General features: G+C 45.0%; 1 protein-coding gene across 1 annotated transcript in view; it reads right to left on the bottom strand.

Annotated features, from left to right (window-relative positions):
* Positions 1-20016, bottom strand: part of CHPF2 (chondroitin polymerizing factor 2) — a 92898-nt gene extending 72882 nt beyond the window's left edge. The window contains exon 1 of the mRNA XM_063453168.1: positions 19064-20016. The gene's annotated coding sequence lies outside the window, so the exon portion shown is untranslated. The remainder of the gene's footprint in view (positions 1-19063) is intronic.
* Between the last annotated feature and the right edge of the window lie 4608 nt (positions 20017-24624).

Genomic DNA, 24624 nt, shown 5'->3' with positions numbered 1-24624 from the left:
TTTGTAGTATCAGTTAGTTAATTACACGTAGCTAAGATACTGTTATCACTGTACTGACCAGGTGCAGGAATGTAAGAACTGGAATTACGCGTCCCTCTCCTTTGTATCAGATGAGCCACGTGGTTAGACCGGATGGATGAGTTTAGACTCTATTCATTAAATAGGTTAAGGGTATGTGTGGGTGTAGTTAATTGTGGGAGGAGCTACAGTGCTATATAAGGAATGTACTCTATGTATTCAGTACTCAGACTTTGCTGTATTTTGGTGACGCTAGTCCCTCTGAGTCCCGATCGGTGATCCAATAAAGAATCTCTTCCTTCCTGAAGAAACCTGTGTCCATCTCTCTGTGCTTGGCTTCCGTCAGTTTCTCCGGTATCATTTGGTGCATTGGCCGGGAAGCTCATCGTTCAACGGTAGCTGAGAGGCAGAGGCGTGAGACGGTCTATCTTTGCCCACGTTCTCTACGGCTGCACCCCTGAACTTCTGCGTGGACCTCCCTTCGTCTCGGCGCCACTGGTCTGTTGTCCAGGAGATCATCGGCCTCTACGTGAGAAGTGCTGGGGTGTCCCCGTCGATGAGTGTGAACTCAGGTTCAGGAACGAGGAGGTAAGACAACTGCTGTTTTAGACGGCAGGACCCACTAGGGGTATACCGATTGTGCGGTAGGCCCAAAGGGGTTTTGAATCTGTGTATCTGCCCCCTCTGTCGGAGGGAAGGAGCGAAGGCGCACCGCTCGATCGAACGCTCTTTAGTCAGACCGTTTGATTTGGTTAGTCAGGCGGGGTCCTGGTGTAAATAGCCCTAGCCGGACACCGGTGTCTTGTCTAGACTAGCGTTCTAGGGTGTATATTACGTTCGCTAGGTCGGAGGGACCGGGAGACTAAGCGGCGCCTGTGTAAATTCGGTTCGCTAGTTCTCATCCTATCTGGGCTAAGTGGGAAGGCGTGTAAATTTGGAACCCACTAGACTTTTGATAGTACGACTAAGAGGCGCCTGTGTAAATTCGGATCTCTAGCTCGTTGTATAGTGCGACTAAGAGGCGCCTGTGTAAATTCGGATCTCTAGCTCGCTATGTATATGTGGTGATTGGGCAGTGTGGCTAACCAAAACGGGTGTATATAGTTTTAGGTAGTCCATTCAAGGTACTGGCCAATAGTTTAGTTGGGAATTGTAAATGTGTTAACGATTGTTTTAGTAAAGTGTATATCTTGTTAGATAGCGCGAGCTCAGCCGTCTAGCGAGAGTGTTAATAGTGTGTTGCTGTATTATAGTGCACGGTACCATAACCCTGTATATTTACTGACATTATATAATAAGTACTAATCATTGTCGTCCATTGCATGTTTAACACCATAACCACTAATAATTGTATTGTGACCTTAACTTGTGCTTTGACCTATGCTAACCGTACTGTAACCGCTATTTGTAAAAGACGATGTTACTGGGGTGTGTTATAGACGGGTAATTCGTATATAGAGAATTATAGCGTGGGTGACTGTATAGTTACGCCAAAGGGCATAATATTGATTATATAGTGACTGGTGTAACAGCTGTGTGTGTACGGGAATTCCCTGAGTGTTTATTGTTATTGTGTACGTTTCACTTGGTAACCGTACCACGTGGTGCTGTTGCCAGAGGAAACGGGTGTGACTGTTGAATAGTACGCGTGTATAGTATTCGTTGTCGACGACGTTCCATTGTTAAGTATGGGTGCGTCGCAGTCAACGATTCCGGATCCCTTAGGATGTATGGTTAAGAATTTTAAAAAGGGATTCAAAGTTTGTGATTTTGGGGTAAAGATGTCTCCTGTACGTTTGGTCACTTTGTGCACTAGGGAGTGGCCTACTTTGGTTGCGGCATGGCCGCCACGTGGCAGTTTGGATCCAACTCTGGTACAGCGCTTACACGTGGCTGTATCGGGTAGGCCTGAACTTTACGGCCAGTTTCCTTATATTGACTGTTGGAGACAGGCCGTAAATGACTCGCCAAAATGGCTCCAGACATGCCACGAGGAGCAGTGTCGCCTCATGGTAGCTAGGACTTGCTCGTCCACTAGGACTGGTGTTAGGCCCATTTTGGACACGCCCCCTGAGTCCGAGATCCCTTTGCCGCCCCCTTACTTTCCGGTAAGAGGAAGTGACGCAAATACAGGAAGTCCTGCACCCTTCCCTCATTACCCTCATCCACTTCCGCTTCCTCCTCCAGTACAGGATCCACCCCCCCTCGTACTAAATCTCCCCGACCGGAACCCATGACTGACGCCTCTCTACGTAGCCCCATCCAAACCCGACAGTTGACTGGTGCCCAACAATTAAAGCACTATCAGATGCCTCTTCGCTTAAATCCCGGGTCAGCTTATATCGATGCCGCAGGTCAAATGGCACACGCTGACCCTGTCTTCGTATATGTCCCTTTCACCACTACCGACCTTTTAAACTGGAAGACCCATAATTCCTCGTATACTGAGAAACCACAAGCCATGACTGATCTGTTCACCTCAATAGTACAGACGCATAATCCGACATGGGCTGATTGCCAGCAGTTACTAATGACTTTATTTAACAATGAGGAAAGGACAAGAATAAATCAAGCAGCCATTAAAGCATTAGAGGATAGAGCCCGTGCTTTGAACCAAGCTAATCCAGCAGCATGGGCCGCGACACACTATCCCAACACCGATCCCGATTGGAACGTAAATGGTGCTGATATGGTTCAACTCAGAGCCTATAGAGACGCTATAATTGCTGGCATGAAAGCCGGAGGAAAGAAAGCCATTAACATGTCGAAGACAGTTGAGGTGATCCAGAAAAGCGATGAAGCGCCCAGTGTCTTTTATGACCGATTATTGGAGGCATACCGCTTGTATACCCCCTTTAATCCGGAAGACGCAGACAATTCCCGAATGGTTAACTCCGCCTTTGTCAGCCAAGCATACGGAGATATTAAGCGCAAGCTACAAAAGTTAGAAGGGTTTGCAGGTATGTCAATCACCCAACTAATGGAGGTAGCTAATAAGGTGTATATGAATAGGGAAACAGAAAGCAAGAAAGAGGAGGAGCGCAAGATGCGTAAAAAGGCTGATATGCTAGCGGTAGCGATCGCAGGCGTAGATAAACGGGGCCCAGATAGAGGCAATAATAGATGGAGTAGGGAGCCTTTGAGTAGGGATCAATGCGCGTATTGCAAGGAAGAAGGGCATTGGAGGAACGAATGTCCGCAAAGAGAGCAGTACGAGAGAGACCAACCCAGGGCAGGCTACGGAAACTTTAGAGGCAGAGCGAGAGGTAGAGGAGGCCCCGGAGGGAGTAATGGGTATAGAGGGAGTAATGGGAACAGAGGAAGTGTTAGGGAAGATAGGTATATTCCAGCAGCGCAAAGGTCCCGCGATAGAGAAGGTAGGGACTTCGTAGGATTGGCTGACACGGTCATGGAGGACTATTGATACCGACCGGGCTCCATCCCCCTTGGTCGAGCGGAGCCTATGGTCGATGTATCAATAGGGGGGAAAAGGAGTGCGTTCATGATCGACACTGGTGCTGAACATTCAGTGGTGACTAATCTAGTTGCTCCTCCATCTGGAAGGACTATTACTGTGATAGGAGCAACTGGAAGAAGTGCTGAAAAACCGGTTCTTAAAAGTCGACTCTGTACATTGGGAGGCCACGTAGTAAAACACCAATTCCTTTATATGCCTGAATGTCCAGTCCAATTGCTGGGACGTGATATGCTATCAAAATTACAAGCGCAGATTACGTTCCTACCAAATGGAACAACATCCTTAAAGTTTAATGGACCTTCAGGTATTATGACTTTATCCGTACCAAAGGAAGAAGAGTGGCGACTTTATACAGTGTTGACTAGCCAAAACCCTAGGAGTGATGAGACATTGTTTAACATACCAGGAGTTTGGGCAGAGAACAACCCACCAGGACTGGCCCGCAATATTCCACCAATAAAAATTGAACTGAAACATGGGGTTTATCCAGTGAGCCTAAGACAATATCACATTCCGCAGAAGGCTAAGAAGAACATCCAATCCTATCTGGATAAGTTCATACGGTATGGTATCCTAAAATTCTGTACTTCCCCCTGGAACACCCCATTGCTGCCTGTTCAAAAGCCCGGCACAGATGAGTATCGACCTGTACAGGACTTAAGAGCAGTCAATGATGCGGTTGTTAGCATACATCCAGTTGTACCCAATCCATATAACCTGCTTGCTTTAATTCCGGGCGGGGCTACTTACTTCACAGTCTTAGATCTCAAAGATGCCTTCTTTTGCCTCCGAATTGCCGCAGAAAGCCAATGTATTTTCGCTTTCCAATGGGAGAACGCTGTAACGGGCTCAAAACGCCAAATGACTTGGACAAGACTGCCCCAAGGGTTTAAAAATTCACCTACCCTATTTGGTTCAGCCCTAAGTCAAGATCTACTGGATTTCGAGTCTATCCCAGGAGAATGTGTATTGTTACAATATGTAGATGACTTGTTGATAGCAGCAGTTACAAAAGAAAAATGTCAGCAAGCAACGCACGATCTACTACATATTCTCTGGAAGGCAGGATACAAGGTGTCCAGGAAGAAGGCTCAGTTGTGTTTGCCAACTGTCAAGTATCTGGGATTCCATATCTCTGAAGGTCAAAGGATTATGGGGCCAGAGAGAAAAGAAGCTGTCTGCCAAATACCAATACCCAAGAATAGAAGACAAGTGCGAGAATTCTTGGGGGCAGCAGGCTTCTGTAGGATATGGATTCCCAGCTATGCGATACTAGCAAAACCTCTGTACGCAGCTATCAAAGGTACAGAGCACGACCCCTTCTTATGGACCCAAGAACAGCAAACGGCATTTGAAGATGTGAAGAAGGCTTTGATGAGTGCCCCAGCATTAGGTCTACCTGATCACACACGACCATTCTACTTATATGTACACGAGCAAAGAAGAATGGCTGTGGGAGTATTGACACAGTACTTGGGATCATGGCAAAGACCTGTTGCCTACATGTCTAAGCAACTGGATGCAGTGGCCAGCGGACTTCCACCTTGTCTAAGAGCCGTAGCTGCAGCCGCCCTGCTAGTAGCTGAAGCCGATAAACTCACTCTGGGTCAAGAACTTTATGTACGAGTCCCACATGCAGTACAGACGTTGTTGGATTACAAAGGAAATCATTGGTTTAGTAACAGCCGTATGACCAAGTATCAAGCAATGTTGTGTGAAAACCCAAGAGTGCATTTAGAGACTGTAAACACCTTAAATCCAGCTACCCTTTTGCCGCAACCTACTGAAAGTCAACATGATTGTTTGGAAGTAATGGATGAAGTATTTTCAAGTAGACCAGATCTTCGTGATTTTCCCATCCAGAACCCCGATGTTCAATATTACACCGACGGCAGTAGTTATGTGAAAGAAGGGATCCGCTATGCAGGATATGCAGTGACAACAATAGACAAGGTGATAGAAGCTCGGCCACTGGCGAAAGGAACATCAGCACAAAAGGCAGAATTAATAGCACTAACACGAGCGTTACAATTGGCTGAAGGTTTAAGAGTAAATATCTATACGGACTCTAAGTATGCGTTTTTAACCACTCATGCCCACGGAGCTTTGTATAAAGAAAGAGGACTACTGAATTCAGAAGGCAAAGAAATCAAGTACGCAGCTGAAATCCTACAACTATTGGAAGCAGTGTGGGAGCCGAAAGAAGTCGGTATCATACATTGTCGAGCGCATCTGAGAGGAGATGGTGATGTAACCAAGGGAAATCGGATGGCAGATAGTGCAGCTAAGCGTGCTGCTGAATCAGGAAGACAGGAGTATGTGGGGCATATAGCTGCTCTTATACCAACTCCACTGTCCCAATGGACTCCAGTTTATACAGCTCAAGAAGAGGAGTGGTTAAAGACTGAACCGGGAAAGTATCTGGAGAACAAGTGGTATCAGCTAGAAGATGGAAGAATAGTTATACCAGCATCACTAGCAGTAGAAATTGTCCAAAACTATCACAACGGGACACATTCTGGGAGAGACAGTACTGAAGAATCTCTTAGAAAACATTTCTACATACCAAGATTGTCCAACTTGACTCAGGCCATTGTACGCAGATGTGTAACGTGTGCTAAGAATAATGCAAGACAGGGACCAGTAAAGCCACCAGGAGTCCAGTTTATGGGGGGACTCCCCATGTCCGATCTACAAATAGACTTTACAGTGATGCCTAAATCGGGTGGACATCGTTACCTGCTGGTAATTGTGTGCACCTATTCAGGCTGGGTAGAAGCATGTCCTACTCGTACAGAGAAAGCAGGAGAAGTTGTGAGATTCCTGCTACGAGAAATAATACCCCGATATGGACTACCCTGTTCTATAGGATCGGACAATGGTCCAGCTTTTGTTCATCAGTGCCTACAACAACTGACTCATATGCTTGGTATAAAGTGGAGGCTTCATACTGCATATAGACCCCAGAGTTCTGGTAAGGTAGAGAGAATGAATAGAACTATAAAGAACCAGTTGGCTAAAATGTGTCAGGAAACCCAACTTAAGTGGAACGTTCTCTTACCCATAGCTTTATTGCGAATCCGCAGTACCCCTACCAGAAGGATGGGCCTCTCTCCTTTTGAAATCATGTATGGGCGACCACCTCCCGTACTTGGTAACTTAAGGGGGGACTTGAGTCAGTTGGGAGAAGGAATTACTCGGCAGCAGGTTGTAGAGTTGGGTAAGACTATGGAGGAGGTACAGAAATGGGTACAAGATAGATTACCTGTGAATATTTATCCCCCTGTTCATAGTTACCATCCAGGAGACCAAGTGTGGATTAAAGAGTGGAATACTGTACCGTTAGGGCCCAAGTGGAGAGGTCCTTATGTTGTTCTTTTGTCTACCCCTACAGCGATAAAAGTAGCCGAAGTAACTCCGTGGATACATCACTCCAGGGTTAAACCAGCAGCAGTCGATTCTTGGCAAGTTACAGTAGATCCAGAGAATCCCTGCAAGATCCGGTTGAAACGCACTACTCAGTCGGAGTAACGAGGAATTATTGTGGATTACAAATTTTATTGTTACAGGTGTGAGTGAGAAGGCCATAATAAAGCCTGTCCGCTTACCAACACATAGTGTATAAGCCAGGAAAGTCTCGAAGGGACACCTGTGAAGACGAGCAGAACTCCATTCCCTGCAGCCCTCACATCCTGGAAGCTGAGGTTCCATCGCACGGACGAAGACTGAGGATGACGGCGAAAGATGTGCTTTTGATTGTGTTTATTTACATGTGTTTTTATATTCAGGAAGGTAGAGGTACCGACACTCCTAGCTGTGAGGTATGCATTAAGACTACGAGAACAGGTAACCATATTTCCCAAACCCTAATTTGGCATTCACAATACGAATGTAAAGGAGAGGTATCAAGATGTAGATACCTAAATATAGACTATAGTGTGTGCCATTTAGGAGTAGGAGAACCTAAGTGCTTCAGTCCAGAGTATCAACCTCGTACAATTTGGTTGACTCTCAGGAATGGAGATCCTCAGGGGACCCTAATTAATAAGACGGTGTTAGAATCCGTACATTCTTCGGGTGTTCTGCTATTTGATGCGTGTAAAGCGATATCGAGTGGTAGAAAGCCGTGGAATGTATGTGGGGATCTTAGATGGGAGAGGACGTATGGGTCTAACGATAAATATATTTGTCCCAGTAGTAAAAATAAATATGTGAGTCCTAGATGCCCAAATAAAGACTATAACTTTTGTCCATATTGGTCTTGTGTGGGGTGGGCGACTTGGGGACAGACAGTAGATAAAGACATGATAGTGACTAAGTTGCCGACTAGCCCTTATTGTAAGTCTATGGAATGCAACCCAGTCCATATACTTATTAATAACCCCGACAAGTTCCTAGATAAGTATGGAAATTTATTTGGGTTTCAGATATACGGGACGGGTTTAGATCCTGGGACATTATTGTTTATAGGAATAGAGACTGATACGGTATCCTCCCAGACTCATCAAGTATACCATTCCTTTTATGAAGAGATGAGTATAGATAATAAGATCCCCCATAACGCTAAAAACCTGTTCATTGACCTAGCTGAAAGTATTGCCGGTAGTCTTAATGTTACCAACTGCTATGTGTGTGGAGGTACTAACATGGGAGACCAATGGCCTTGGGAAGCAAAGGAGGTAATGTCCGGTTCTGAGGCAGTTGACCAACTAATATCTACACAAGCCGATTATCATATGAGTGTTAGAGGTAAATCTGAGTGGAGATTAAAGACCTCCATCATAGGTTATGTTTGCATAGCAAGGAAAGGAATAATGTATAATACTTCTGTAGGAGAATTAACTTGTCTAGGGCAAAAAGCTTATGATGATGATACTAAAAATACAACTTGGTGGTCGGCTTCAAATGTCTCAGAACCATCTAACCCGTTTGCTAGATATGCCAGTTTAAAGGATGTGTGGTTTGATTTATCCATCACATCTACCTGGAGAGCCCCAGCAAATTTGTACTGGATCTGTGGTAAGAAAGCCTATTCGGAGTTGCCACAGGACTGGGAAGGGGCATGTGTGTTGGGTATGCTCAAACCATCCTTCTTCTTGTTACCGATTGAAACAGGTGAGACTTTAGGTGTTAAAGTGTATGATGTGAATCATAGGAAGAAAAGGGGACCCATAGAGATAGGCACCTGGGAAGATAATGAATGGCCTCCCCAGCGTATCATAGATTATTATGGGCCAGCCACGTGGGCAGAAGATGGTACCTTTGGTTATAGAACCCCAATTTATATGCTCAACCGTATTATAAGATTACAGGCGGTGGTTGAGATTATTACTAATGAGACCTCACAAGCACTCAATCTTCTAGCGAAGCATAATACCAGGATGAGGACAGCAGTGTACCAAAATAGATTAGCCTTGGATTACCTTTTGGCAGTAGAGGGAGGTGTATGTGGGAAGTTTAACCTGAGCAATTGCTGTCTTCAAATAGATGACGAAGGGCAAGCAATAGCTGAGCTTACTAGCCATATGGTTAAACTAGTGCATGTGCCTACTCAGGTATGGAAAGGGTACAATCCAAGTAGTTGGTTTGGTAGCTGGTATGAGTGGTTTGGAGGGCTTAAGGCAGTGGTAGGTGGAGTCCTACTGATTTTACTGTTGTGTCTACTCCTACCGTGTCTTATACCCTTAGTAGTTAGGTCTGTGCAAAGCCTGATAGGAAGTATAGCAGAGAGGAAGGCTGCTGCACAGATAATGGCGATATATAAGTATAAGGCTCTAGATCAGGGAGAACCAATGCAAGAAGATGAATGTTGAAGATTCACATCATAAGATAAGTCTGGTCTGGTTCATGGTAACCTGAGGTATATGCAAACCAAGGTTAAGTGATGCCTCAAGTAATTGTGAAATATCAGAGGCATCAAAGGGGGGAATGTGATGTAATTCCAGTAAAATACAAGTTTAGCAGGCTAAGATTGCCACAAGGCATATGTATGTATATGTGTTTGTAGTATCAGTTAGTTAATTACACGTAGCTAAGATACTGTTATCACTGTACTGACCAGGTGCAGGAATGTAAGAACTGGAATTACGCGTCCCTCTCCTTTGTATCAGATGAGCCACGTGGTTAGACCGGATGGATGAGTTTAGACTCTATTCATTAAATAGGTTAAGGGTATGTGTGGGTGTAGTTAATTGTGGGAGGAGCTACAGTGCTATATAAGGAATGTACTCTATGTATTCAGTACTCAGACTTTGCTGTATTTTGGTGACGCTAGTCCCTCTGAGTCCCGATCGGTGATCCAATAAAGAATCTCTTCCTTCCTGAAGAAACCTGTGTCCATCTCTCTGTGCTTGGCTTCCGTCAGTTTCTCCGGTATCATCCTTAACACACCAATCAAGTCACTAAACCTCTCCTCACCTGAATTCATTTAACACACTGCATCCTTACATTAGTTTAAACACTCATTGATATTTGTGTGTTTGTATATATGATCTACATATCTATATAATACACATTTTCTCTAATGTTCTCCCTTCTATTTTTCACTTTAACACTAACTTCTCTCATCACTAAAATATCCATATCCTTTCACTCTCCTGTCCCTGGCAACACCATCATCATTACTTCCTCCTTACTCCCCTCTCCTCTCTATTCATTCCATGCACTCTACACATACCTTTCCAGCCTATCTCCACCAACTCCTCCCAAATCCTCTACATACATACCCTCCTACAAAACTTTCAAATCCTACTCCCACCTTCACTTCCTTTCTATCCTTCTGCTCCTAGCAGCTGGTGATGTCTCTCCAAACCCCGGTCCCCTCTCAACAAACACAGCACATACTAACCCAAAGATCCACACTAATCTCATACCCATCTCATGTTCCTCTAAAGCCTCCTTCAATACTGCCCTCTGGAACGCACGCTCTGTTTGCAATATAACTAAATCCACTGCTGTCTATGACTTCTTCATCTCTCAGTCAATAGATTTACTAGCCTTAACAGAAACCTGGCTCTCCCCCTCTGACACTGCCACCCCTGCATCTTTGTCCTTCGGTGGTCTCCAACTTACCCACAACCCAAGAAACTCTGAATGAATGTAAAGGTGGTGGTGTTGGGTTTCTCCTCTCCCCTCACTGCTCTTTTAAACCTCTTCCCACCCCCCCTTCCCTCTCTTTCCCGTCATTTTGAAATACACTCAATTCGCCTTTTCAAACCCTTCTCTGCTAACATTGCTGTTATTTACCGTCCCCCTGGTTCCCCTCTTCTCTTCCTTGACCACTTTGCTGCCTGGCTACCCTATTTCCTCTCTTCTAACATTCCATCCCTAATTCTCGGGGACTTCAATATTCCTATAAACCCACATTTGACCTCTCCAGCCTCTAAACTACTTTCAATTACTTCCTCCCTCGGGCTATCGCAGTGGGCAAATTCTCCCACCCATGTAGCTGGCTGTGGCGAAACCGACCTCGCCACGTGTCCTTGGAGGGGGCTGATTGCCCGCCTCTTGCCTTTGGACTATGGACCAGACTTTATGGGAATGTGATACCCCAGATAGCCATACCATGGAGCCTATTCATATAATGAAAGACTATGGGAAAGACTTTAGCTCCATGGCAATTGTACTGTGTGAGTAGGATCTGCGCGCTATTCGGTAGTTTTGTGCGTGCAGATCCCAGCTATCTGGGGATAGGTGAAATGTCTGTGTGTTATGTGTAAATGTGACTTTATGTATTTTAAAGTGTTTTATGTTGTTTTGCAACCATGTGGTTAATGGAGTCTGCCTCTAGTCCTGGATAATTAGATTTCCTCTCCAATTATCTCCAGGGCAGAAGGGAGGAAGCCAGGATGCATTGTGGGGATGTTTTACTTTTACTGTTTGAGCCAGAAGGAACAAAAGATACTTTTAGTAACTTTTTAACCCCTGGTTGGATTCATGCCATTTTTTAATATGTTGTTCCCCTGAATGGATTGATTGTGGATATGTATTTTTATGTGAATGTGATGTATGGTTTTAAAGTTATGAAAGTTGTGTAAAAGTATATTTTGAACTGTACACATAATGGGATTAAGTGTCACACTAAGGGGAGGGGATGTGTGGGAGGTAACATCTATGTCATTGGTTCTTTTATGCCTCCCCCTGGGTGTGGCCTGTATGTGTGAGTTGGAAATAAAAGCCAGGCTGGATGAGCCAGTCCAGAGTTCCTGTTTTAACCTCAAAGTGATGTGTCGTCTCATTATTGGGGGAAGGATTTATTGTATGCTGTTCCAGTTGACTGCTAGGGGTACAAGCCTATTCGTATGGTTCCTATTCAATGGTCTACAGCATTCATACGCTTGGGAGAATTTAAAGGTTTCTTGGATTCGGTGATTATGGTGTCTGCCAGAGTGCTTGGAGCCCTCAGGAAGCACTAGGAGCATCCATTAACGGAGGTACTCAGTCGGGGTGCCAGGTGATCCGTTACACTGGCAATACCCTTGACCTAATCTTCACTTATGCATGTACAGTAACTAATATCTGCAACACTCCATATCCACTCTCTGATCACCACCTCTTATCATTTGCTCTCGCGTACCCCATCATCCAACCTCAGCCTAACCCCCCTCAACTCAGGAGGGACCTTAATTCTCTTGATCTCCAACAGTTGTCAGCTGACATTGATTCACAACTGCTGTCCATCCCTTCCCTCTCCTGTCCTTCACTGGCTGTAACGGACCATTTCACTTACAAGAGGATAAAAAACGTTTAGGCGATAATCCCCTTTTCCATAGACCAGCAGCTACTGCAAGCACCAATCTACCGAACTGCAAACTGTACGAATCTTCCAACTCCCGAACTGGAAACACACGAACCCTGGAATAGCTGAACAGGAAAAGCATACAATCCGCTCACACTCCTGGCAGTCAGCATACAATCCAATTCCCCCAATAACGAGACGACACTTCGTTTTGAGGGTCAAGCAGAATCTGAGGTGCTGGAAGACCCAGCCTGGTTTTTATTACCATTTTGTAAATACAGGACCACCCACAGGGCGGGACAAAACAACCAATCATACACGTACATCATTAAAACCACTCCCAGTAATTACACACAAAATCCTCCCCTTTGTCTGTGATATACCGTATATACTCGAGTATAAGACGAGTTTTTCAGCACATTTTTTGTGCTGAAAAACCCCCACTCGTCTTATACTCGAGTCAGTTGTCTGTATTATGCCAATTTACATTGCCATAATACAGACATGGACCGGGGGCTGTCAGGAAGCTGTAACTTACCTTCACCGCAGCTCCTGTCAGCTCCCTTCTCTCTCCTCCGGTGCGTGCAGCTCCCAGGTCAGCTTCCTCTGCAACTCTCGCGAGAGCTGCGGGGTCAGAACGTTGCCACGGGCAGAGGGAGCTGACCTGGGAGCTGCACGCACCGGAGGAGAGAGAAGGGAGCTGACAGGAGCTGCGGTGAAGGTAAGTTACAGCTTCCTGACAGCCCCCTCCTACAGCCCATCCACTGGACCACCAGGGAGTGAGAGCCCCCCTCCCTGGCCAGCTAACAAGCAGGGAGGGGGGACGAAAAAAATAAAAATATTAATAAGAAAACAAATAATAATAAGAAAAAAAAATTAAAATAACAAAAATAATAATACAAATAATAATAAAATAAAAAAATAGTTACCTAAAAAAAAATAACATTAAAAAAAATATTAAAATAATAACTAAATAATAATTAATAAAATGCCCACCCCACCAATGCTCTGCACTCACACACACACACTGCACATACACACACTGCATTGCATTCATTATAAACACACTGCATTCATACACACTGCACTGCATTCATTATACACACACTCCATACACACTGCACTCATACACACACTGCACTGCACTCATACACACACACTGCACTCATATATACACACACACACACACACACACTGCATTCATTATACACACACTGCACTCATACACACACACTGCACTCATACACACACACTGCACTCATATACACACACACACACTGCATACACACTACACACACTGCACTCATACACACACACTGCACTCATACACACTGCACTCATACACACTGCACTCATACACACACACTGCATTCATACGCACACACTGCATTCATACGCACACACTGCATTAATTATATACACACACACTGTAAATAAATATTCAGTTAATATAATTTTTTTAGGATCTAATTTTATTTAGAAATGTACCAGTAGCTGCTGCATTTCCCACCCTAGTCTTATACTCGAGTCAATACGTTTTCCAAGTTTTTTGGGGTAAAATTAGGGGCCTCGGCTTATATTCGGGTCGGCTTATACTCGAGTATATACGGTAATTATGCTACACAAGGGATTAACATAATTATCACAGACAGTAAAAATACAGTTTTTACCCATACCCTGTAACTTTAAAACCATACATCCAATCTTCATAAAAATTACATATTAACAATCAATCCATTCAGGGGAACAACATATTTAAAAAATGGCACGAATCAGACCAGGGGTTCAAAAGTTATCAAAAGTATCTTTTGGGGCCTGACTGGCAGCACGGCAATCTGGTTCAAGCAGGTTTTACAGGGCCCTCTATCCTGGAGACAATGAAGTAATCCAATTACCTCCCAGGACAGAGACAGACTCCATTGAGCACATGGGGACACAAAGACAGTAAAACACTTTAAAATACATCAAGTCACCTTTTACACATAACACACAGACATTTCACATATCCCCAAATAGCTGGGATTTGAGCACACAAAACTACCGAATAGCGCGCAGATCCTATTCACACAGTTCAATTGCCATGGAGCCAAAGTCTTTAACTACACGAATGGGCTCCATGGCATAGCTATCTGGGTTAACACATTCACATACAGTCGGGTCCATAGTCCAAAGGCAAGAGGCGGGCAAGCAGCCCCCTCCAAGGACACGTGGCGAGGTCTGTTTCGCCACACTGGCCATCTCCATATATAACTCTACTCTTACATCTGCCTTGAACACTGCAGCACCGCTCCAAACAAGCACCTCAAGGAGGACCCGCCCCCAACCATGGCATACTAAATCAACGCGCTACCTGCAAAGATGCTCCCGTTGTACTGAACGCTCCTGGAGGAAGTCTCGTACCCAATCAGACTTTCTCCATTATAGATTCATATTGTGTTCATACAGTGCAGCCCTTGCCCTTGCCAAACAGTCCTATTTTTCCTCTCTCATTAGTTCATGTTCCCGCAACCCCAGGCGTCTCTTTGACACCTTTAATTCTCTTCTTCACCCTGCTGTGGCCACCCCCAAAACTAACCTTACTGCTGATAACTTTGCATGTTACTTCACTGACAAGATTGAACAGCTAAGGAAAGAATTCTGTTTCTGTTTCTCAATCACACATAGATCATGCCTTCCCTACCCTTCAGACATTCTCCCCAGCTACTGACCAAGAGGTGGCTGCTCTTCTTTGCTCCTCTCGCCCCACCACTTGCCCGCTCGATCCTGTTCCATCTCACCTTATCAGATCTCTCTCCACTTGTCTAGTGCCTTCTCTAACACACATCTTCAACTGCTATCTCTCTTCTGGCATTGTCCCTGCTGACATTAAACATGCCACTGTAGTACCTATACTAAAAAAAAACCATCCCTCGACCCATCCACCCTCTCTAACTACCGTCCCATATCCCAGCTCCCTTTTTCCTCAAAGCTTCTGGAAAGACTTGTCTTTACCCGTGTGTCTCATTTCCTCAATTCCAACTCTCTCCTTGACCCCCTTCAATCTGGCTTCCGCCCTCTCCACTCTACAGAGACTGCCCTTATCAAAGTTACTAACGACCTAATCACAGCTAAATCCAAAGGCCACTACTCCATACTAATTCTTCTTGACCACTCAGCAGCCTTTGACACCGTTGATCATGCTCTCCTTCTTCAAACTCTTCAATCGCTTGGTCTCTGTGACTCTGTCCTCTCGTGGTTGTCCTCTTATCTCTCCCAACCCTCATTCAGTGTATCCTTTTCTAATGATACCTCCTCCCCTCGCCCTGTCTCGGTTGGAGTCCCCCAAGGCTCCGTCCTTGGTCTCCTATTTTCTCTTTATACTGCCTCTCTTGGCAAACTTATTACCTCTTTTGGATTCCACTACCACCTGTACGCTGATGACACCCAGCTATATCTCTCCTCCCCAGACCTCTCCCCTGCCGTCCTGCAACGTGTCACTGCTTGCTTTTCTTCCATCTCTGACTGGATGTCCTCCCGCTCTCTGAAACTCAATCTCTCAAAAACTGAGCTCCTTGTCTTTCCTCCTCCTAATACTGATCCTCCTCTTTCGCTCTCCCTTCAAGTTTGTGGTACCAACATCAGTCCATCCTTGCAAGCGCACTGTCTTGGCGTCATACTTGACTCTGGTCTCACCTTTGAGTCTCACATCCAGCACGTTGCCAAATCCTGTAGATTCCATCTTAAAAACATAGCCCGCATCTGCCCCTTTCTTGCACCAGATACTACCAAGGAGCTTGTCCATGCTCTAGTAATTTCCCGCATGGATTATTGTAACCCTCTCCTGATTGGTCTTCCCAATAGCCGTACTGCACCCCTACAGTCCGTAATGAACGCTGCTGCCAGACTGATTGTCCTCTCTAGTCGTTTCTCTCACACCTCACCCCTCTGCCAGTCCTTACATTGGCTTCCTGTATGCTATAGGAGTCAATTCAAGGTACTAACTCACACCTATAAAGCACTGAACAACTCTAGCCCCTCTTATATCTCCTCACAGATCCATAGGTATGTCCCTTCTCGGTCTCTCCGCTCTGCCCGTGACCACCTCCTGTCCGTTGTCCGCACTCGTACGGCCAACTCACGCTTGCAGGACTTCTCTCGGGCGGCATCCCTTCCTATGGAATAGCCTGCCTACCGCCATCAGACTCTCCCCTAGTCTTGCATCTTTTAAGAAGTGCCTTAAAACCCATCTCTTTAGGAAAGCTTATGGCCTCCAAGACTAACCCCTACCTCACATACCTGTCTCTTGCCCTCTCCTAAAGGGCAGCCCACCTTATTTGATTGCAAATTCCTGTCCTAATGTGTTTTACACCCCACCTCCTATAGAATGTAAGCTCGATTGAGCAGGGTCCTCTTCAACCTATTGTTCCTGTAAGGTTTTTGTAATTGTCCTATTTATAGTTAAATCCCCTCTCATAATATTGTAAAGCGCTACGGAATCTGTTGGCACTATATAAATGGCAATAATAATAATAAATATCATAAAAGCTGCCTAGATCATAGCAGCGTATTGATAATAAATTAAAGGTTGCTGTCAAGCAGTAAAGTGTAAAATAAGGGGTTGCTGACCTGGCTCCGTTTTTTCTGCAAGATACCTAGCAGTAATTTTTTTTCTTTTTTTGTTTATTCTCTACAGTATCAGGATAGTCTCCGAAGGTCTTTACACAATAAGGAACACAGTACAACTAAGCGAAGGGTGTGTGCGACTTAAATAAGGAAAGTGGGTGGTCTTGTTAATTGAGGTTCCACCGTGGTCTTCACCTTCCGTACCTTTAAAAGGCTCTGTGTCGGCGCACACGCACGCCCTTTGATTCTCCTGAAGTTCTTCCTTCTGTGTGGTCGCACGTGGAAGCAACAGCGTTCTAACAAACAAACTTCTAGTCTTGCTGTGTTCAGGAGCCAGTGTCCGTACGTTCTGCATAATAGGTGAGTAGCGTTCACATGAACAGAGGTGTCGTTCATACGCATGGAGTTCTTCTTTCTGTATCTGATAAGTTGCGTTCATACGAATAGAGGTGCTGTTCGCACGAACATGAGCGGTCGGCATGGGTGATTGAACCAACTGCGCTGCCTGGTCCTCGTGGAGTGAGTGAGAGACACGGCGTGGGAGCGCGAAGTAGGTGAGTGAGGGGGCAAGGACCTGATTGTGGCAAAACCAACCTCGCCACTGGGCATTGGAGAAGCCTGTTTGCCCGCCTGCTGACTATGGCCCCTGGGAGATTTGACCCTTTAAGAACCATCTGGGGACATACTGTGACTTTTGGGAACAATTAAGACTATGGCCCCTGGAAGATAGTGCCTGTTAAAGACTATTTTAGCAGATTGGATTTTAAAAGACTCTTGCTGCCCCTTTAAATTATATTGGAGCAGTTCTGCAGCTTTAAATTGGCACTTCGGATGCAGCCGAAGTAGTCGAAGTGGCCGCCATTCGACAAACGAACACGTGGCGGCGGCCATCTTTGTTCATTCAAACGAGGTCAGCGGTATGTGTAGCCAAATCCATGGAACTGAAATCGGCTACACATTTCAACGAACACCGCTGACCCTTACCTTCTCCTACACTCCGTTTTCAGCTGCAGAGACTAAGTCCCGTTCGGCAGTTTGAACTCACTGCTATACTAAGCTAAATGCACGAACGGCCCCGTTCGTGCATTCGAATGGGATTTAGTCATTTTTCTGTGTAAAATAGACCAACCGCACAGCCGAAATCTATGGAACTGTTTTAGGCAGGAAAATGTGCTTGCGGTCGGTCATACAGGACTCCCAGCTAACTTTTGATCTACTGGATGGATTTGTCTGATTTTTGAGAGTGTTTATGTTTAAAGTGTGCTGATTCTGAATATATGTCATTTTATTTTTTTATGAAGTTTGGACGTATAATTTTAAAGTTCTAGTACATGTGTAAAAACTGTATTTTTCCTGATTGTGATAATTATGTTAACCCATTGTGTACCATAATTATATCACAGGCAGAGGGCAGGATTTTGTGTATAATTGCTGGGAGTGTTTTCTGTAATGTACGGGTGTTATTGGTTGTTCTGTAAAACCCTGTGGGCAGTACTATGTGTAGATTGTGAATAAAAGAGGCTGTATGTGCCAGTACAGTCAGTTCTGCTTGATTGCCAGGAGTGTAAGCTGATTGTATGCTTTTCCTGTTCAGCTGTTTAACCCCTTAAGGACCAAACTTCTGGAATAAAAGGGAATCATGACATGTCACACATGTCATGTGTCCTTAAGGGGTTAAAGCATTCATATGCTTCTCTGGTTCGGTGGTTGTGGTGTTTGTTGCAGTGCTTGGAGTCCTCAGGAAGCGCTAGGAGCATCCTTCAACGGAGGTACCCAGTCGGGGTGCCCGTCGATCCGTTACACTGATACCTTTACTTTATTTAAGAAGTGTTTTTGTTTAAGTATTTTCACTAAATATATACACAATGCACTGCAACAATGTAAGGCTAAAGTGTACACTAGCCACAACATATAACTGCATACAAATATTGTCCCATTATTGGAATACTCCACCCTTGTGATGCTGCAGACCCCATGTCTCCCTTACACCAACTAACAACATACAAAATGTGCTGCCCTACAGTCGGCACAAGTCAAAAGCTGCAGATGGCAAACCGCTTTATAAAGTCAATCAGGAATTATACAGCAACACTTTACTTACTACAGGGCAGTATTTTCAATTGCGGTCAATCAGCAGGAGGAAATTAGTGGTAAAACTGATCCCCGTGTGGAATTAGTGAGATGCCCTGAGGTTTAGGCAACATGTACTGTGGAATCGGATGACTTACTTTAACACTGATCTAGGTACGGGTTGAGATGTTTGATGGAGCACACTAGTCACTGCTCCAGAGGTTTGGCATTCATTTTTACTCTTCAGCTTACCGGTTCTCTCTCTGCAGCAAGCTTCTATTTACGGATTCAAAGTTTCTCCATACACTTATGTGTTCTAGTATGAAGAACTGGGTTCCTGGTTCTGAGATCTCATATCAGATTCTTATACAAGGATGATGGTTTCTAGCACTGAATTCACGTACTGTGTTCTATCAGGTTCTGATTGTCTAGTCTAGGTATTAGTTTCTGAATCAAGGACTGATGGTTGAGATTCTGGATATGTTTCTGAGGATCTAGACCAGGTTCAATTTTCTAGATCATATTCTGAAGGAATGATGGGTGAATTTCTGGTGCAGAAGCTATGGATTAAGTCTTTGGATAAGGACCTGAGTATCTTATCCAGATATGCATTTCTGGATCAGGTTCTGGGTGTCTGGAAAATATTTTAAATGTAAGGACTAGTCTATATTTTTGGATAAAGTTATGAGTGTGTGGATCAAATTCTGCTTTTCTGGACCAGGTTGGAGTTTCTGAAATAAGTGCTCAGTGTCTGAGAAAAGCCTGAGATTCTGGATCATGTTCCACCTGTATGGATCATGTAGGAGTTCCTAGTTCAGGTTCTGAGGATCTACACAAAGTCTCAGTTTAAGTTTAATGATTTTCAGAATCAGGTTCTGAGTCTTGGGTCCAGGTTGACATTTCTGGGTCAAGTTCTGTTTTTTATGGCCCTGTAGTTCTGGGTCAGGTTCGGTGTATATACAACAGGCTCTGCAGTTCTGAATCAGGTTCTGTATATACAAAGCAAGCTATGGAAGTCTGGACCAGGTTCTGTGTATATAAAGCAGGCTCTGTAGTTCTGGATCATGTTCTGTAGTTCTGGATCAGATTCTGTGTATACAAAGCAAGGTCTGTGTCAGGTTCTGTGTATACAAAGCAGGGTCTGTGTCAGGTTCTGTGTATACAAAGCAGGGTCTGTGTCAGGTTCTGTGTATACAAAGCAGGGTCTGTGTCAGGTTCTGTGTATACAAAGCAGGGTCTGTGTCAGGTTCTGTGTATACAAAGCAGGGTCTGTGTCAGGTTCTGTGTATACAAAGCAGGGTCTGTGTCAGGTTCTGTGTATACAAAGCAGGGTCTGTGTCAGGTTCTGTGTATACAAAGCAGGGTCTGTGTCAGGTTCTGTCTATACAAAGCAGGGTCTGTGTCAGGTTCTGTCTATACAAAGCAGGGTCTGTGTCAGGTTCTGTCTATACAAAGCAGGGTCTGTGTCAGGTTCTATGTATACAAAGCAGGGTCTGTGTCAGGTTCCGTCTATACAAAGCAGGGTCTGTGTCAGGTTCCGTCTATACAAAGCAGGGTCTGTGTCAGGTTCCGTCTATACAAAGCAGGGTCTGTGTCAGGTTCTGTGTATACAAAGCAGGGTCTGTGTCAGGTTCTGTCTATACAAAGCAAGGTCTGTGTCAGGTTCTGTCTATACAAAGCAAGGTCTGTGTCAGGTTCTGTCTATACAAAGCAGGGTCTGTGTCAGGTTCTTTGTATACAAAGCAGGGTCTGTGTCAGGTTCTGTGTATACAAAGCAGGGTCTGTGTCAGGTTCTGTGTATACAAAGCAGGGTCTGTGTCAGGTTCTGTGTATACAAAGCAGGGTCTGTGTCAGGTTCTGTCTATACAAAGCAGGGTCTGTGTCAGGTTCTGTCTATACAAAGCAGGGTCTGTGTCAGGTTCTGTGTATACAAAGCAGGGTCTGTGTAAGGTTCTGTGTATACAAAGCAGGGTCTGTGTCAGGTTCTGTGTATACAAAGCAGGGTCTGTGTCAGGTTCTGTGTATACAAAGCAGGGTCTGTGTCAGGTTCTGTGTATACAAAGCAGGGTCTGTGTCAGGTTCTGTGTATACAAAGCAGGGTCTGTGTCAGGTTCTGTGTATACAAAGCAGGGTCTGTGTCAGGTTCTGTGTATACAAAGCAGGGTCTGTGTCAGGTTCTGTGTATACAAAGCAAGGTCTGTGTCAGGTTCTGTGTATACAAAGCAGGGTCTGTGTCAGGTTCTGTCTATACAAAGCAGGGTCTGTGTCAGGTTCTGTCTATACAAAGCAAGGTCTGTGTCAGGTTCTATGTATACAAAGCAGGGTCTGTGTCAGGTTCTGTGTATACAAAGCAGGGTCTGTGTCAGGTTCTGTGTATACAAAGCAGGGTCTGTGTCAGGTTCTGTCTATACAAAGCAGGGTCTGTGTCAGGTTCTGTCTATACAAAGCAGGGTCTGTGTAAGGTTCTGTCTATACAAAGCAGGGTCTGTGTAAGGTTCTGTGTATACAAAGCAGGGTCTGTGTCAGGTTCTGTGTATACAAAGCAGGGTCTGTGTCAGGTTCTGTGTATACAAAGCAGGGTCTGTGTCAGGTTCTGTGTATACAAAGCAGGGTCTGTGTCAGGTTCTGTCTATACAAAGCAGGGTCTGTGTCAGGTTCTGTGTATACAAAGCAGGGTCTGTGTCAGGTTCTGTGTATACAAAGAAGGGTCTGTGTCAGGTTCTGTGTATACAAAGCAGGGTCTGTGTCAGGTTCTGTCTATACAAAGCAAGGTCTGTGTCAGGTTCTGTCTATACAAAGCAGGGTCTGTGTCAGGTTCTGTCTATACAAAGCAAGGTCTGTGTCAGGTTCTGTGTATACAAAGCAGGGTCTGTGTCAGGTTCTGTCTATACAAAGCAAGGTCTGTGTCAGGTTCTGTCTATACAAAGCAGGGTCTGTGTCAGGTTCTGTCTATACAAAGCAGGGTCTGTGTCAGGTTCTGTGTATACAAAGCAGGGTCTGTGTCAGGTTCTGTGTATACAAAGCAGGGTCTGTGTCAGGTTCTGTGTATACAAAGCAGGGTCTGTGTCAGGTTCTGTGTATACAAAGCAAGGTCTGTGTCAGGTTCTGTGTATACAAAGCAGGGTCTGTGTCAGGTTCTGTGTATACAAAGCAGGGTCTGTGTCAGGTTCTGTCTATACAAAGCAGGGTCTGTGTCAGGTTCTGTCTATACAAAGCAGGGTCTGTGTCAGGTTCTGTGTATACAAAGCAGGGTCTGTGTCAGGTTCTGTGTATACAAAGCAGGGTCTGTGTCAGGTTCTGTCTATACAAAGCAGGGTCTGTGTCAGGTTCTGTGTATACAAAGCAGGGTCTGTGTCAGGTTCTGTGTATACAAAGCAGGGTCTGTGTCAGGTTCTGTGTATACAAAGCAGGGTCTGTGTCAGGTTCTGTGTATACAAAGCAGGGTCTGTGTCAGGTTCTGTGTATACAAAGCAGGGTCTGTGTCAGGTTCTGTGTATACAAAGCAGGGTCTGTGTCAGGTTCTGTCTATACAAAGCAGGGTCTGTGTCAGGTTCTGTCTATACAAAGCAGGGTCTGTGTCAGGTTCTGTCTATACAAAGCAAGGTCTGTGTCAGGTTCTGTCTATACAAAGCAGGGTCTGTGTCAGGTTCTGTCTATACAAAGCAGGGTCTGTGTCAGGTTCTGTCTATACAAAGCAAGGTCTGTGTCAGGTTCTGTGTATACAAAGCAGGGTCTGTGTCAGGTTCTGTGTATACAAAGCAGGGTCTGTGTCAGGTTCTGTCTATACAAAGCAGGGTCTGTGTCAGGTTCTGTCTATACAAAGCAGGGTCTGTGTCAGGTTCTGTGTATACAAAGCAGGGTCTGTGTCAGGTTCTGTCTATACAAAGCAGGGTCTGTGTCAGGTTCTGTCTATACAAAGCAGGGTCTGTGTCAGGTTCTGTGTATACAAAGCAGGGTCTGTGTCAGGTTCTGTGTATACAAAGCAGGGTCTGTGTCAGGTTCTGTCTATACAAAGCAGGGTCTGTGTCAGGTTCTGTCTATACAAAGCAGGGTCTGTGTCAGGTTCTGTCTATACAAAGCAGGGTCTGTGTCAGGTTCTGTCTATACAAAGCAGGGTCTGTGTCAGGTTCTGTCTATACAAAGCAGGGTCTGTGTCAGGTTCTGTCTATACAAAGCAGGGTCTGTGTCAGGTTCTGTGTATACAAAGCAGGGTCTGTGTCAGGTTCTGTGTATACAAAGCAGGGTCTGTGTAAGGTTCTGTCTATACAAAGCAGGGTCTGTGTCAGGTTCTGTGTATACAAAGCAGGGTCTGTGTCAGGTTCTGTGTATACAAAGCAGGGTCTGTGTCAGGTTCTGTGTATACAAAGCAGGGTCTGTGTCAGGTTCTGTGTATACAAAGCAGGGTCTGTGTCAGGTTCTGTCTATACAAAGCAGGGTCTGTGTCAGGTTCTGTGTATACAAAGCAGGGTCTGTGTCAGGTTCTGTCTATACAAAGCAGGGTCTGTGTCAGGTTCTGTGTATACAAAGCAGGGTCTGTGTCAGGTTCTGTCTATACAAAGCAGGGTCTGTGTCAGGTTCTGTCTATACAAAGCAGGGTCTGTGTCAGGTTCTGTCTATACAAAGCAGGGTCTGTGTCAGGTTCTGTGTATACAAAGCAGGGTCTGTGTCAGGTTCTGTGTATACAAAGCAGGGTCTGTGTCAGGTTCTGTGTATACAAAGCAGGGTCTGTGTCAGGTTCTGTCTATACAAAGCAGGGTCTGTGTCAGGTTCTGTCTATACAAAGCAGGGTCTGTGTCAGGTTCTGTGTATACAAAGCAGGGTCTGTGTCAGGTTCTGTCTATACAAAGCAGGGTCTGTGTCAGGTTCTGTCTATACAAAGCAGGGTCTGTGTCAGGTTCTGTCTATACAAAGCAGGGTCTGTGTCAGGTTCTGTGTATACAAAGCAGGGTCTGTGTCAGGTTCTGTGTATACAAAGCAGGGTCTGTGTCAGGTTCTGTGTATACAAAGCAGGGTCTGTGTCAGGTTCTGTGTATACAAAGCAGGGTCTGTGTCAGGTTCTGTGTATACAAAGCAGGGTCTGTGTCAGGTTCTGTGTATACAAAGCAGGGTCTGTGTCAGGTTCTGTGTATACAAAGCAGGGTCTGTGTCAGGTTCTGTGTATACAAAGCAGGGTCTGTGTCAGGTTCTGTGTATACAAAGCAGGGTCTGTGTCAGGTTCTGTGTATACAAAGCAGGGTCTGTGTCAGGTTCTGTGTATACAAAGCAGGGTCTGTGTCAGGTTCTGTGTATACAAAGCAGGGTCTGTGTCAGGTTCTGTGTATACAAAGCAGGGTCTGTGTCAGGTTCTGTGTATACAAAGCAGGGTCTGTGTCAGGTTCTGTGTATACAAAGCAGGGTCTGTGTCAGGTTCTGTCTATACAAAGCAGGGTCTGTGTCAGGTTCTGTGTATACAAAGCAGGGTCTGTGTCAGGTTCTGTGTATACAAAGCAGGGTCTGTGTCAGGTTCTGTGTATACAAAGCAGGGTCTGTGTCAGGTTCTGTGTATACAAAGCAGGGTCTGTGTCAGGTTCTGTGTATACAAAGCAGGGTCTGTGTCAGGTTCTGTGTATACAAAGCAGGGTCTGTGTCAGGTTCTGTGTATACAAAGCAGGGTCTGTGTCAGGTTCTGTGTATACAAAGCAGGGTCTGTGTCAGGTTCTGTGTATACAAAGCAGGGTCT

Source organism: Pelobates fuscus, chromosome 4 (genome assembly GCF_036172605.1).
Source record: "Pelobates fuscus isolate aPelFus1 chromosome 4, aPelFus1.pri, whole genome shotgun sequence".
NCBI lineage: Eukaryota > Metazoa > Chordata > Amphibia > Anura > Pelobatidae > Pelobates > Pelobates fuscus.
Note: the sequence above shows the minus strand (reverse complement) of the source record. Positions and strands in the feature narration are given on the sequence as shown.